The following is a 12,731-nucleotide window of genomic DNA, read 5'->3' as shown; positions in this document are numbered from 1 at the left end:
ATGCACCGGGCTCGGCGCATCATACTAATTGAATTTGTATTTCAATTCCAAATTGAATACATGTTAGCTGTAGCATTCCATATGCCATGTTTAGAATAGCCGAGCCTGCTATAGTTGCATTTTTGCATGTGTTGCATTAGGCATTTCTGTATACTTAGGATTCATGCATGATTTCTAATGAGTTTCTGTTTTGGCTTGGAGTACTCGGTAAGCTTTATGCTTTAGCATCCTTGCATGCGAGTGAGTGACTGCCATGAATAGCATGCTTACTATGAGGCTATATGCTTACGTGATATAACTGTCTGAATGCCTGTGGGTGAAGGTTGGGTTACTTAAATTGGAATAAATCATCAAATGTTTCAAGCCTACCTGCGGGTAGCAAACCATTTTCAAAAAGCGAACATGAAATGTTTTGTTCCAATTCAGGCGATCCAGTCTATACTTGTATGCTGTGCGCATCACATAGTAACCTAGGCTAATAACCGGAATAAGAACTCACAATGTTTTCAAAAATAGATATCATGGTTAGTAGAGGCCGATTTTTGATCGGGCGAGCGGGGGTGCTCACGAAGTGACCTTCCCTAATCGTACCCAAGTTCCCGAGCCGAGGCAACTTTGGTGATGACGGACACGTGGCCTTTTGGCACCGAGTCAGGGTTTCATAAATTTCCCAAAATAAAATATTTAGGTGGCGACTCTGTATCTGGCAAAGCAGTCCATGTTTGGCACTTCTTTCAAAAATCTGTTTTCTCAAAACGATTTTCCGGATTTGGACTCTTTGGTTCAGACTTAGAACCGTAACACAAATCGAGTCCGAGCTGTAGCGAGGTCCCCCGCGGGCTTGTTACAGTTTCTGGCGACTCTGCTGGGCTGCGTGTTCACTATCAATCTGGGCTGCGTGTTCAGGAAATTAAAGTTTGGGCTGCGTGTTCAACTTTCAATCAGTGTGGGCTGCGTGTTCACTATCAATCTGGGCTGCGTGTTCAGGAAATTAAAGTTTGGGCTGCGTGTTCAACTTTCAATCAGTGTGGGCTGCGTGTTCACTATCAATCTGGGCTGCGTGTTCAGGAAATTAAAGTTTGGGCTGCGTGTTCACCTTTCAATCACTGTGGGCTGCGTGTTCACTATCAATCTGGGCTGCGTGTTCAGGAAATTAAAGTTTGGGCTGCGTGTTCAACTTTCAACTAGTGTGGGCTGCGTGTTCACTATCAATCTGGGCTGCGTGTTCAGGAAATTAAAGTTTGGGCTGCGTGTTCAACTCTCAATTAGTGTGGGCTGCGTGTTCACTATCAATCTGGGCTGCGTGTTTAGAAAATCAGAGTTTGGGCTGTGCGTTCTACTCTAAGTCAGTGAGTGCTGTATGTTCACCATTTTAATTCAGGCTGTGTGTTCGACAAATCAGAGTGTGAGCCGTGTGTTCATTTCTTAACTAATGTGTGTCGTGCGTTCGCAATCAATTAATGAGCCGAGTGTTCAGAAATTCAAGTGTTTAAGCTATATATTCAGGATGCAAATAAAGTACTATGTCATAAGCTAAACTGTGTGTTCAAGCATGGCAAAGGCACGAAATGTACGAAAAAATGCAGAAAATGAAGTAAATACCTCTCGGGCCTCATGGGAGAGGTGATGCTCTGGCTCTCGGAGAAGCAAATCCCCAGGTGCTCGCTCGTCAAAATCAGTGAAATGACGGAAAACGGCACGAGGAAGGACATGTGCTGGTGGAGCGTACCTCCCGGGAATAAAAGGTCGGACCCTCGGGGGCAAAGTCATGGGATCAAAATCGTCCCCGGCACCCGGAAAGCCTCCGCCATGGGGAGAATTACCCGCCATTTTCAGAAAATCTGCAAAAGGAGCAAAAATGAGCGAAAATGAGCCAAAATTGGAAAAAGTCAACAAAAGTCAACTCTCGGGAAATGAAAAAGTCAACAAAAGTCAACTCCCGAGAAAATCTTCCAAATATTGAGACAAACTCACCTCAAGTGGCGAAAATGAGAAAAGAAGCTCCGAAACCAAAATTTAATCAGTACAAGGTGCTTGAAACTGAATATTTGTGCGAAAACAACTTGCGTGAGGCGTTGGAAAACGCGTATGGAACTCAGATCTGGAGAAGAAAGTGGTGTAGGAGGCAAGGGAAGAGAAGATCTCGGCTGCATTTATAGGCCCAAAGTCTTGGGATGAAGATGCATAAAGAAAGGAGGTGAAAGGACCAAAATGCCCTCGGATTTGGGCATATGGCCGGCCGGCCACCTTTTCCAGCCGGCCAGCCATTTCCTTTTTGGAAAACCGGCTGGCCAGCCATTCTCTTTTTGTAAAACCAGCCGGCCACCTCCCATCCCTCATAAAACTGGCCGGCCATGTCCCCCACATGCCCACCTAGCTCTCTGCAAATTTTGAGGAAGATTGGAGCTCCCGGGACCTGAAAAAGTTCAAGGAAAGTATACTTCCGGTCGCGAAATTGCTCCGCCGGAACGTCAGCTTCAAGTTCTGACATGTGTCTCATCATTATTCATCAAAACCAAGATGTATCCTTTTGAATATGTTGTAGTCTTTCCAGGAAATTGAATCGAAGGCCGTCATCGAAGTCGTCTTCGCCGAAACACGCGTTTCCTTTCTCGTTATTTCGTAACAAACGGGCACCCTGATTTAGGCTCGTTTTGCACTATCATGCACATAACTTGCATTCTCATGAGCATACTTGTATTATTATGCACATTTCTTGATGTTGCCATACTTCTGTGCTTGAGCATGCGTTGTCACGCATGTTCCACTCTTGCATTGCGATGCATTCACTCACCGACACTGCGTGTGTCAAACTTTCAGAATCACATTAAATATATGTTGGTAGCATATTGTACTTGTTGAAATTTCTCTCTTTTGCAGGCACGATATTGTATGTACGGTTCATTTGAGGCTGGTGCGACCAGACGAATCGCGCAGGTATCGTATCTTCTCCGTGTGAGACGTGGCGGGGATTGAATAATCCTCCGCATTCTTAACTGCATGAAATGTAGTTGTTGCTTTGCATTCTTGCTTAAAACTGTTGCATCTATTTGCGAATACTTGCTTCATTACAGCTTGCTGCATTTGCATGATCATTGAGTTATGTTCGGCTTCTTGCATATCGCTTTGCATTTTGCCCCCCCTGCCTGCGAGCACGTCTCTGTTTATCTTGTGCGTTTGTCTAAGTCTTCGGCCTTGTCAAAAATGGGTCGTCTCTGGGCTTTGACATTCACTCCCGTCACTTATGACTTTCGAGTTCTGTCAAAGAGGGGCAACTGTAGACACCCCATTTTTGACCGACCTTAAGACTCAGACGTCACCGATTGAGTGTTTGGTGATATTACATAATGTGCTCGTTCAGAAGTTTCAGAGTCACGGCCGTGAGCCCTGCCTCCGGACTTCCGAACCCTCTTCTGTGCCTTGACTCGGTTTGCGAACCAGACTCGATTTTCTCTGTTTCTTTTCCTGAGGGGAGGGAGAGGTCCCGTAGACCATCTCTCAGTGGCCGTGGGCTACATTTTGTGGCTGTAGGCCATTTTGCCCATTTCGGAGCCCGGTTTCCGGTTTTCAGAGCCGTCCGGCCGTGTGCCTCGGTTCGGGACCGCTTAACCATCTCCATTTGCTCTGATTTTTGGCATACATCTTATTTACTCCTTTTTGAGGGACACTGAGGTCTGAGAGACCCACTTCGTGGTCGAATACCACTTTCGGTGCTTAACAGGCAGTTTCCGGGGCCCCGAACTGCGCGTTTTGGCCCCCGAACATTCATTTTGCATCGGTTTTCGTTCATTTTTGGCAGGTACCTCTGTTTCATCACCAGGAAGACCGTAGAAGGGTGAGAGGCCAGCAATTGTCTCAACAACCAGTTTTTACTTCTCCGGCGCCCTCCGACGCCCGTTTTTCTCACTTCCGAGCTAATGTTGAACAACCTGGGCCCTTTTTCTTGAACTTTGGACCACATATTTGTGATGTACACACATAGGAGGACCCTAAAAGTTGGTGGCCGGCCACTAATTCCATGTGACCCTTTTGAACCCCTCTTTCTGAGCCAATGTTGAACAACCTGGAGCCACTTTCTTGAACTTTAAAACACATATTTGTGTTGTACACACATGGGAGGACCCTAAAAGTTGGTGGCCGGCCACTAATTCCATTTGACCCTTTTGAACCCCTCCTAAAAATGGCTTGTTCTCTCTCCTGTTTTAGAGTTTCCAAATTCGAACCACATGGTTGTGAAGAGGAGACCTGGGAGGCCACCTTTTTGTGGTGGCCGGCCACTAAAGCCATTTGACCTTTTTGACCCCTAGCCGGCCGGCTAGGGGGAGTGGCCGGCCGGCCACCTGAAGCTCCAAAAAGTGGCCGGCCATGTTCCTTGCAACACACACTTTACAGCTGTATAGTTGTATCCCCCAGAAAATATCTCAATCCGAGGGATATTTTTTGGGGGAAAACTTACCTCCTTTTCCCCCACCTTTTCCCCACCTTTTCCCCACCTTTACACCCTCTTTTTGTTCCATATAACCAGCTGCAAGCCTTTGCATGAGGGGTTAGAAAAATTGTCTTCAAGTCTTGCATCCAAATCTCCCTCTATCTCTCTCATTTTCTCAAAAACATCCAAGTTCTACACCTCATTTCTTCATCAACACCAAGCACCACCACCACCACTCCATTTCCAGCAGCAAGGAGGGCTTCTTAGAGGCTAAAGGTGCTGCAACGTGGTCAAAGAAGCAACCAAAGAGTGGTCTACAAGGGTGAGTTGCCATTTCCCCCTCTTTTGAGCTTATTTTTGCAACATTTATTAGCCATATATTCTTTTTGCTTTGAGCTCCGGCCATAACTGAAAGTGGCCTTCTTTTGAGCTCTTTTTCACTTTTTCTTAAGGGCTCAACCCTGTTTGAGCCCCCCATCTTGCACTTACTTCAATGTCTTCCTTAAATGCTGTTTTCTTGCATGCTTTGGCAGCCTATTGTGCTTCGGTTTTTAGTCTTTTTACAGTACTAAAAATAGTCTTATTTTGGTCCATTCTTCATGTTTTATTCAGGACCTTTCATGGTTTGGGACCTCCATATGCTACTTCATGTTATATCCCTCCTTGGTCCCCTTTTCTTGCATGCTTTGGAAGCCCATTATGCTTTCATTTTTGGGCATTTTACAGAACTAACAACAGGCTTATTTTGAGCCCCTCTTCAACATTGAAGAAGGGCTCAACACTGTTTGGGACCTACATGCTACACTTGCCTTTATATTCCCTCTTTGGTCCCCATTTTTGCATGTTTTGGCAGCCTATCATGCTTCGGTTTTTGGCCTTTTTACAGTACTAAAAATAGTCTTATTTTGTCCCATTCTTCATATTTCATTAAGGGTCTTTGGCCGTTTGTGGAATATTTTGTATACTTTGTGTTATAGCCTCTTTTGAACCTCATTTTGCATTGCATTTCTAGCATGTTTGTATACTGTTTTGGGGTTTTTACAGTTCTGTAAATATGCATATTTTTGGTCCCTCTTCAATGTTGTAGAAGGGAATTTTTCAGTTTGGGCTGTGCATATACCACTTGCCTCTTTGGCCACCTTTTGGCCCATTTTCTTGCATAAGAGCTTAGCCATATCTATATTTGTTTTTGGGGTTTTTACAGTTCTGTAAATGTGCATATTTTTGGTCCCTCTTAAATGTTGTAGAAGGGAATTTTTCATTTTGGGCTTTGCATATACCACTTGTTTCATTGCCCTCTCTTGGCCCCTATTTTTGCATGCCATTGTTGCCCTATCCTTGTTTGCTGTTTGGCCATGATTTGTACTGGTAAAATGCTTATTTTGGGGCTGCCTTGCTTCTGTCTTTTCATTCCATGTACCAATTATGCATGCTTCGTATAGCTGTAGTTCATTCTATATGCCTAATTTTGCATTTCGGGAGAGATTCCATGCATCGGGTGTGTTTTTGCCTCATTTCGGGGCTGTTTTCCCCCACATTTCAGTGCTGAAATTCCATTAGCATGTTTGCATATCATTTTCCATGCTATTGCATTGCGTATGCCATTGCCTCGGTTTGCGTGCCCGTGTGCACGCATTTCGAGGCACTTCATTTTCATCCATCGGCCTCTTATGTGGGTGTGGCTGAGGGTCTCTCATGTTGGTATAAGCCCATATCATATTTTCATATCATTTGCATTGCATATGCCATTGCCTCGATTTGCGTGCCCGTGTGCACGCGTTTCGAGGCACTTCATTTTCATCCATCGGCCTCTTATGTGAGTGTGGCTGAGGCTCTCTCATGTTAGTGTAAGTCCATGTTGCATTCTATATGCCATTTTAGCCATATTGCATTGCGTATGCCATTGCCTCGGTTTGCGTGCCCGTATGCACGCATTTCGAGGCACTTCATTTTCATCCATCGGCCTCCTATGTGAGTGTGGCTGAGGCTCTCTCATGTTGGTGTAAGCCCATTATTGCATTGCATATGCCATTGCCTCGATTTGCGTACCCGTGTGCACGCGTTTCGAGGCACTTCATTTTCATCCATCGACCTCTTATGTGAGTGTGGCTAAGGCTCTCTCATGTTAGTGTAAGTCCATGTTGCATTCTATATGCCATTTTAGCCATATTGCATTGCGTATGCCATTGCCTCGGTTTGCGTACCTGTATGCACGCATTTCCAGGCACTTCATTTTCATCCATCGGCCTCTTATGTGAGTGTGGCTGAGGCTCTCTCATGTTAGTGTAAGCCCATATCATATTTCCATGTCATTTGCATTGCGTATGTCATTTCCTCAGTTTGCGTGCCCGTGTGCACGCATTTCGAGACATCTCATTTTCACAGCATAGTGCATACTAGGTTGTATCTTAGATCGCATTTATGCATTTCCTCGGTTTGCGTGCCCGTGTGCACGCATTTCGAGACATCTCATTTTCATAGCATTGTGCATGCTAGACTGTATCTTAGTTGCATTCATGCATATCATGCATATTGCATCGTGTTCGGGATAGGAGTTAGCCCGGGCACGGGAAGCGAGGTGCGTTTCGTACTTCGAGTGACGGAACGTGTCTCCATCCCCAGTCAACGACACTCCGGATTATCCATGATGGAGTTAGGTTCTTGTTGTGTTTACACGTGCATTCATTCTATATTAAGTTGCACATTTCGACTCCTCTGCCATCATGCATCGATATGCGTGATTGGTGGCACGAGGATCGAGGCATGCATATATCTGTGAAAATACATTGCCATGCCCCTTTCCTGCTCTCTGTTGTAACAAAATGAAGAATCAGAAACTTTTTGGAGTTTGGCGCGCATTTCAAGAAAAGGTGTAAACAGAGGCTAATTGGGGCATCCCAGTGGATTTCCGCTCAAGGCAGCCCAAACATACATCATTCATCAGAAGCAAAGCAGTCCCTGGCTTGCACGCCAGTTTTATAGCTTTCTTAGTTAATTTGATTAATTAATTAGGAATTTGTATATTATTTGGACTGTAATATTTGGACTGTAATATTCTTTTATTTGGGACTGTATTATTTATTCGGACCCTCTGCGCGAGGGCACAACTGTAATAGTGTGCGTGTGTGTGTTGTCTGTCTTCCAACCCCACGTCTTTCTCCCTTTTATTTATCCGCTTTTGATGGTTAGATTAGGGCATGTTTAAGTTAGCATACAGTATGACAGCATGTTTGCATCATTCATCTGTGTTGCATGCACCGGGCTCGGCGCATCATACTAATTGCATTTGTATTTCAATTCCAAATTGAATACATGTTAGCTGTAGCATTCCATATGCCATGTTTAGAATAGCCGAGCCTGCTATAGTTGCATTTTTGCATGTGTTGCATTAGGCATTTCTGTATACTTAGGATTCATGCATGATTTCTAATGAGTTTCTGTTTTGGCTTGGAGTACTCGGTAAGCTTTATGCTTTAGCATCCTTGCATGCGTGTGAGTGACTGCCATGAATAGCATGCTTACTATGAGGCTATATGCTTACGTGATATAACTGCCTGAATGCCTGTGGGTGAAGGTTGGGTTACTTAAATTGGAATAAATCATCAAATGTTTCAAGCCTACCTGCGGGTAGCAAACCATTTTCAAAAAGCGAACATGAAATGTTTTGTTCCAATTCAGGCGATCCAGTCTATACTTGTATGCTGTGCGCATCACATAGTAACCTAGGCTAATAACCAGAATAAGAACTCACAATGTTTTCAAAAATAGATATCGTGGTTAGTAGAGGCCAATATTTGATCGGGCGAGCGGGGGTGCTCAGGAAGTGACCTTCCCTAATCGTACCCAAGTTCCCGAGCCGAGGCAACTTTGGTGATGACGGACACGTGGCCTTTTGGCACCGAGTCAGGGTTTCCTAAATTTTCCAAAATAAAATATTTAGGTGGCGACTCTGTATCTGGCAAAGCAGTCCATGTTTGGCACTTCTTTCAAAAATCTGTTTTCTCAAAACGATTTGCCGGATTTGGACTCTTTGGTTCAGACTTAGAACCGTAACACAAATCGAGTCCGAGCTGTAGCGAGGTCCCCCGTGGGCTTGTTACACTTGGGTTTCGCTGCATGCATAGCTTGCGTTGGTAGGTGAATTTGGCATAAGTTCCTACATGTTTTCAAGGCTTATAATGCATGTCATATGTCCATGATTATTCCCTTTTAAGTGTGCTTAGAAGTAGCCCCTTGATGCTTAAGCATTTAGGCCTTAAAATGTGCATGCGTGTATGTGTGTTTGGTTCCATTTTCTTAAGCTTTTGGCCACTGTTTTGGGCCCAATTAGAGCTGCCCAAATCATGTTTAAGTCCAATCTTTACATGTTGTTACATGTCTTACACTTCGCATGCTTTGATTGCATCGTGTCTTGCATGACCACTAGCTTGTATGCTTGTTCATTGCTTGCTCGTTTGCATTGCCATGTTGCATCCCTAGCTAACATGCCTAGGTTGCATTGAACATGCATATCTTGTCCCTTGATTTAGTGATAGGGATTGGACCCCTTTGGTTTGTTGGTTTGCATTACACTTAACATCAAAATGTGCATACTTGGTCACTTGGGCCATCACGCATGGAAATGCGCGATTGGTGGTCCGAGAACCAAGAAGCATGTCCCTTTGAGTCACAAACATGATAGGGGACATGATTGGTGCATACATTGCTTGAATTGTATTGCCATGCAAGTTCTGTCCTCTGCTGCTGTGAGTTGCAGGTTCTGCAGGCATTCTTTGCCGACCGGCAGTATACATTGCCGACCGGCAGTAAATCACCAGCCGATGGATCCATTTTATGCCGGTGACCACAATTCACTGCCGGTGGTAATTCTACTCAGCCGGTGGTGATTACCAATATCCAGAGAAGCATCCTTGAGACTTTGGCAGTCTTCAGGGAGGCAGAGGAAGGAAAACAGAGGCAGCCTATGCATGGCGGTGCACTTCCGAGCAGGACCGAGCATGCATTGCATCGAGCTCTTCTCCCGAGGCGGTTTATCTATTTTCCCTAGATTAGTTAATTTGCTTAGCTGATTGGGCAATTTGTAATATTTAATTAGCTTGCGTAGTTAATTAATTTGTATTATTTATTTGGTCCCTCCGGGCGAGGGCAAATCTGTAATAAGTGTGGGTGCGTGTGTGTGCATGTTTTCCAATCCCCACTTCTTTCTTCCCTTTTACTTACCTGCTTATGATGGTAGACTAGGGCATTTTTAAAACTAGCATACCTTATGCTGTGCATGCGTGCATCCATGCATTTGTATCGCATGCATCAGGCTCGGTACATCACGCTAACTGCATTTGCACTTCAATTCCAAATTGAATACGTGCATCAATTGACTGCATTTCACATGCCATGCTTAGGTTAGCCGAGCCTATTCTAAGTACATCTTGTATGTGTTGCATTAGTCAATTTGACATAAACTAGGATCACGCATGTTTGCTAACTAGTTTACTGTTTTGGCACGGAGTACATTGTAAGTATTTGCGCTTTAGCATACCGCATGCGTGTGAATGCTATCATGACAGCATGCTTACCATGTGCCTAGATGCTTATGTGATAAATTGTTTGAATGCCTGTGGGTGAAGGTTGAATTGCCTGAGTTGGAAAAAACTCGTTGAAATCCGTGTTTTAGCCTACTTGCGAGTAGCAAATTCCAAAAGTGTTTTTCAAAACAAACGGATATGCAATGTTTATTTCCAAATTAGGCAATCTAGTCTATACTTGTTTGCTGCGCACATAACATAGTAATTCTAGGCTAATAATTGGAATAAGAACACATAAAGTTTTCAAAAACGGATATCATGGTTAGTAGAGGCCGGTCTTCGGACCGGGCGAAAGGGGGTGCTCATAGCTGACCTTCCCCGATCGTACCCAAGCTCCCGAGCCGAGGCAACTTTGGCAACGACGGACACGTGGCCTTCGGCACCGAGTCAGGGTTTTCTAAATTTTCCCATTGAAAAATATTTAGGTGGCGACTCTATATCTCGCAAAGCAGTCCATGTTTGGCACTTCTTTTCAAAAAAATCTGTTTCTCAAAACAATTTGCCGGATTTGGACTCTTTGGTTCAGATTAAGAACCGTGACGACAAATCGAGTCCGAACTGTAGCGAGGTCCCCCACGGACTTGTTACACTAATCACTTCCTTCTTGAAGTGGGAACCATTATCTGAAATGACGTCGTTCGGGACCCCATAGCGATAGATGATGTTATTTCTGATAAACTTCGCAACGTGCGACGCCTTCAACTCCGCATAAGACTGGGCCTCGACCCACTTTGTGAAATAATCTATCGCGACCAGGATGAACTCATGCCCATTCGACCCCTTCGGAGTGACAGCCCCGATCACGTCAATTCCCCAAACTGAAAACGGCCATGGCGAAGTCATGTTGTACAGCTTCGACGGCGGGATATTCATGCGATTTGCATGGATCTGACATTTGTGGCATCGCCGAACAAAACCAACACAATCCTCCTCCATGGTGGACCAATAGTAACCCTGCCTGAGGATCTTCCGTGCTAACATTACTCCATTCATGTGTGCACCGCATTCCCCTCCATGGATGGCTTCCATCAGGCGCTTCGATTCCTTGGCTCCAACACACAACTTATGCATTCCCAGATGACCTCTCTTATACAGCTTACCCCCACAGATGATGAACTGAACGGCCATTCTTCTGATTGCCCTTTTATCCTTGGCATTTACCCCTAGCGGATATGCTTCCTTCTCCAAGAAGTTCCAAATGTCGCAGTACCAGGGGTTTTCGTCCTGAACCTCATCTATAGCAGCAATCGACTCGTAGGCAGGTGCAAATTTCTGGTCAATGATGACTGGACGCATCCGGACTCCGAACGGGATGTCTATCATGGAAGATAGAGTTGCTAAAGAATCTGCGAACCTGTTGTTCTCTCTTGGAAGATGAGCAAAGTTTAGCTTCTCGAACCTAGGAATTAACAAGTCCAAGGTCTGGTGATACATCATCATCTTTTCTTCTTTGACTTTCCAGTCTCCTTTTACTTGAGACACAACAAGGTTCGAGTCACCGATGACGTCCAACCGTCTTGCCCCTAATTCCAGGGCTGCTTCTAGACCGGCAATGCATGCCTCATATTCTGCTTCGTTGTTCGAGACTTTGAACCGGAGTTTGAAGGCTAAAGGGATACGGGAATTGTCGGGTGCTATCAGCAACACTCCTATCCCATACTCGTATTGATTTGACGCTCCGTCAAAGTACATCGTCCAATATTCGTCGTCGATGTGCAAAATGGCTTCATCTGGGAATAAGTACTCAACTGCTTCACCTCCTTCGACTGGATGATCAGCTAAGAACTCTGTCACTGCTCTTCCCTTGACTGACTTGCGTGTTATATATTTCAGATCGAATTCGGAGAGCAACAGCAGCCAACGAGCTAGCCTACCCGTAAGTGCCGGTTTCTCGAAAAGGTATTTGATGGGATCCAGTCGTGAAACCAACATTACGGAGTGAGCTAACAAGTAGTGTCGCAGCTTCCTGGTAGGCCATACCAAAGCTAAGCAAGCCTTCTCCAGCGGAGTGTAGCGGGTCTCGTAATCCAACATCTTCTTGCTCAGATAGTAGATGGCCCTCTCCACCTTATCCTCTGATTCTTGTGCGAGCATGCAGCCCATTGTAGTCTCAGTCACTGAAAGGTACAATATCAACGGTTTCCCCGGCTCTAGTGGCGACAACACGGGAGGGTTCTGTAAATATTTCTTGATCTATTCAAAAGCAGCTTGGCATCGGCCGTCCCATTGGAATTTCTTGCCTTTCTTCAGGAGACCAAAAAGTGGTTCACAAGTCAAGGTTAATTTCGAGATAAACCGTCTTATGAATTGCACTTTACCCAGAAAGCCCCGCACCTCCTTTTCAGTCCTTGGTGGTGGCATTTCTAAGATGGCCTTGATTTTTGAAGGGTCGACCTTGATGCCCCTTTGTGTAATCAGAAATCCTAGCATTTTTCCCGCTGTAACACCGAACGTACACTTCTGAGGATTTAGCCGCAACCGAAATTCTCTGATCCTTTGAAAGAACTTTTGCAAGGCGGTGTAGTGGCCCTCTCTTTCTTTGGACTTAACAATCATGTCGTCCACGTACACCTCAACCTCTTTGTGGATCATGTCGTGTAATATTGTGGTCGCGGCCCGTTGATAAGTAGCTCCGGCATTCTTCAACCCAAACGACATTACTCTGTAGCAGTATGCCCCCCACGGGGTGGTGAATGCAGTCTTTTCCCGATCTTCAGGTG

The sequence above is a fragment of the Camellia sinensis genome, chromosome 8 (genome assembly GCF_055761805.1).
Source record: "Camellia sinensis isolate YWXY chromosome 8, ASM5576180v1, whole genome shotgun sequence".
In the NCBI taxonomy this organism is placed as follows: Eukaryota; Viridiplantae; Streptophyta; class Magnoliopsida; order Ericales; family Theaceae; genus Camellia; species Camellia sinensis.
The sequence above is the reverse complement of the archived record's forward strand: the minus strand, read 5'-3'. Positions refer to the sequence as shown.